The 3,969-nt window shown below is 40.1% G+C and overlaps 1 pseudogene; it reads left to right on the top strand.

Annotated features, from left to right (window-relative positions):
• Window positions 1-2,806: 2,806 nt before the first annotated feature.
• On the top strand, window positions 2,807-3,697 carry LOC147427927 (uncharacterized; annotated as a pseudogene).
• The last annotated feature ends 272 nt before the right edge of the window (window positions 3,698-3,969 follow it).

Below are 3,969 nucleotides of genomic sequence, written 5' to 3'. Positions count from 1 at the left end.
CTAAAAAGTAGACCTTTCTTGGTTATTGCTGGAGCTTTATATAAGAAAGGAATTGATCAGGTCATTAGAAGATGTGTCCCTGATTGTGAACAACCAGCTGTTTTATAGGAAGCACATTTTGGGGCTGCTGGAGGACATTTTTCTGGAGACATTACATGAAAGAAAATTTTACAAGCAGGATTATGGTGGCCCACTGTGTTGAAAGATGCTCACAACTATGCTAAGAGTTGTGTGGTGTGTCAAAAGATGGGTCAACTTGATTCTACAGAGATAATGAATGATCATCCTATTTTGCCTCTAGAACCTTTTCAGAAATGGGGTCTAGATTTTGTGGGACCAGTGAAGCCAACTACTAGCAGAGGATGCAAGTACATATTGGTGGCTACTGATTATTGTACTAAATGGGTGGAGGCTGTAGCATTAAAAGACAATACAACTGCAAGTGTGGCAAGGTTTCTTTATCATAATATCATGACTCGGTTTGGTTGTCCTGTGGAGTTAGTAAGTGACAGAGGATCTCATTTTCTGAATGCTGTTATTGCTGACTTACTAAAACTCATATGATCATTCACAAAAAATCCACAGCTTATCATCCTCAGGCCAATGGTCAAGCAAAGAGTACTAACAAGATATTGATTAGGGTTTTGAAGAAGATTGTGCAGGACAATAAAAAGGATTGGGATGAGAAGTTAGATTCAGCTTTGTGGTCCTTTAGGACAGCTTTCAAAGTGACTACATGTATGACTCCATTCAGGTTAGTTTATGGGCTTGAAGCAGTTGTCCCTATGGAGTTTGTGGTATCTAGTCTCAGAGTGAGTGCTGAGAAAATGACTCCCAAAATGTCTGTTTAACATAGAAGCAGGTATTTGTTGCAGTTGGAAGAAGATAGACATGTCAGTTTTTATATAACTGAGATAATTCAGAGGAGGAGAAAAGCTTGGGTAAATCAGAATATCAAGTTCAAAGTTTTTCAGGTGGGAGATTGGGTTATGCTTTATAACTCTAGATTGGGACCACATCCTGGAAAATTAACTTTAAGATACAAGGGACCATATCAGATTGTTGAGGATAAGGGTCAGGGTAGTTTTATTGTTGCTCATGTGTATGGGACAAGAGTGGATTCTCCAGTTAATGGATTCAGATTAAAAAAGTTTGTTGGTAAACCACCTCATTTAGATTGGCCTACAGCAGCAATTGTTCAAGTAGATGAGTTCATGGATGTAGCAATGTTCAGAGATATTGATATTCAGAAGGAGGATATTCAGGTGAATATTCAGGAGACTATTCAAGGGGACAATCAGGGGGATATTCAGAGCTTGGAAAATCAGGTGCAGTGTGGTGGAGATGTCGGAATTCGTAATATGTCTGATTTTCGGATCGGATTTACGGTGGTCGGATAATCTTTTATTATAATTTTTCAAACTTTTATCAAAAAGTGTGATGATTGTCCACTAAGCTCTATTTTTAATGAGTACCTTGAAAAGAGCAAAGTGTAGTTAATTGACGTTTCCAGTGCGCGAGTTCATATTTTGATTCGCCTATTTCCTTCCTCGTCGCGTTTTCTCTTCACACACTGTGTACGGGCTGGTTCTCTTCCCTTGCGCCATTCTACTCTTCAGTCCTCTACTCTCTATCTTCATTCCTTTGCATGCATGATGGGAAAACCAAAAGGGGGACCTGCTACCCGATCAATGTTTGATGAAGAAGAGCCAAGCAGTAAGCGGCCGAAGAGAAAGCAAGTATCCATGAGGGTAGATGTGAGCAGCCCTGAGCCTGAAGACCCACCTTCTGGAGAAGAAGAGCCCGACAGTCCGCTGGCAATGACACCTATCAAGCTGTATCAAACCCTGATGGAGCCCTATGTGGATTTCAGAGTCGACCTGGACTGTTCTACAGAGGTACATTCACTATGGTTAAAGAAGATAGGCTTATTTGATTTTTTTGTTTTTCCATGGCAAGAGTGGAAAGGGAATATGTATGCTAAGTCTCAAGTGGAGATTGTCAGAAAGACAAAGGGAATGCTATCTACCAATGTAGCTTTGAGTCCTCAATTGATTTTTGAGGTATTTAAACTTCCAATCAATGGAACATCTCAGATTCCTAAGTGCTCGGATTTTTTGTTGAAGAAGGAGTTTGGAGCCAGAGAGGGTGGCAGAAATTATTACATGTTGAAGAATGTCAAAACTGATAGAAGAGAGCAGTTGAAGTGGTACCTAGAAAAAATTTGTTTCCTGGTCAAATTTGATTATATGTCCAAGGAAAATTTTGCTCCTCTCTGTTTTGCTGAGCAAGGAGGAAGTGTTAATTGGGCTTACTTAGTATATGAGAGGATCAATGGGGAGATTAATATGTCTGACAGGAGGAAAGCTTCTACAAACAGCAGGTTGTGTGCCTACTTGGCAGCTTTGTTTTCTTATGTGCAAAAGTTGGACAGTGGTGAAGTTGCTTTGACTAATTTAGGCAAGGCAGAAGGGTATACACAGCCACATCCTAATATTCGTGGAGTACAAGTACCTGCAGAGTTAATCAATGATCAGGTAAAGGCAGAAACCTATGTGTTTATGATCAAGCAGGATACAATCATAGTGAAGCTCTCAAAAGTGTGTGTACCCCTAAAGTGGTTCACTCTTTGAAGGACATGGACATTTCAGAAAAGAAGCCTAATACAGTGCCATCAAATCAGGTCAAGCTTGGCAAGGCTTTCACTCTGTCCAAGAAAAGAAGAGCACAGGTGGAACCTATAGTTAAACAGCCGAATTTTGATGAGTTGCCATCTCCAAAGATTTTCAAGCCAACAGATGCTGGAATGGCAGAAAAGATTCTTTTAGGTGTTACAGAGTTTATTCATCAACAGCAGCAGAATATGGAAGCCCAGTTACAATCTGTGGCTGATTCTAGTGTTTCCAAAATACTTTTGCATGATCAAACTCTCAATGCTAATGCCTTGCGCAAAGAGTTGGAGCTTGTCAGAGTTACACATCAGAACGAAATTCATGACCTGATGATGAAACATTAGAATGAGTTAGCCAAACAAAATCTTTCTCTACAGATGTTTAAGGACTGGACAGGGGAGCTGGAAACAAAAGTACAATCAGAATTGCAACAGTTGGCCATTGTCAATAAAGAGTTGCAGGTGGAGAATCAAATTTTGAATCAGAGAATTAAACCTTTGGAGCAGTTGGAGAAACAGGTGTTGGGAGAAGAGGAAGTAGATGTCAATGGTGTTCTTATGTCTGAAGGGGACATGTCAGTCCTCAGGCAAAATTTGGAAACAGGTATGCAGGAAGTGTGGGCAACATTCAAAAAGGAGATGAGTTCCATTATCAAGCATCCTTATGAGAAGGTTATATCAGGGTTTGTCAGCAACCATGAAGCTGATTTACTGAAGGAGATGGAATAGTTAAATGAAGACAGAGATTTATACAAAAAAACAGGTTGAGGATTACAAAGGAAAGAGTATTGCAAAATCTGCATTTGCTGAGAAGAAGGTATCAATTGATCCAATTTCAATGGAGATGGGTATTGGTGAAGTTTTGGCTGAAATTCAAGATCAGAAGAACAGGAGATTACTAATGTGCCAGATGATGCAGGAGTTGTTGGTGCTAATGTTGGATCAGTGACAGTGGCTGAACCTATTATGCTTGTTCCAGATTATTTGTCAGATTCTGATGAAGTTTCCAATGAACCCAATGTTTGAACTGTTGTAATCATGGAATTTTTGTTTGCCTTGGTCTTCACTGGTCAAGGGATGTGTGGATCCGAGTCGGATTTTGTAAAATCCACCACCGGGGCATGCCATGTGTTGAAGGGTAAATACAAAGTCGGATATGTAGTCGGGTATCGGACGTATTGTCTGATTGTTAGTAGTTAGTCGGACATCATAAGCCTGATCGGATATTGTTACTGTATGCCAAGAATCAGACAGTTATAACTGAATTCAGGCCGCAACTTTATATTGGGGATTGGGGA

The sequence above is a fragment of the Adiantum capillus-veneris genome, chromosome 23 (assembly GCF_014529385.1).
Source record: "Adiantum capillus-veneris isolate H3 chromosome 23, ASM1452938v2, whole genome shotgun sequence".
Classification (NCBI taxonomy): domain Eukaryota; kingdom Viridiplantae; phylum Streptophyta; class Polypodiopsida; order Polypodiales; family Pteridaceae; genus Adiantum; species Adiantum capillus-veneris.
Note: the sequence above shows the minus strand (reverse complement) of the source record. Positions and strands in the feature narration are given on the sequence as shown.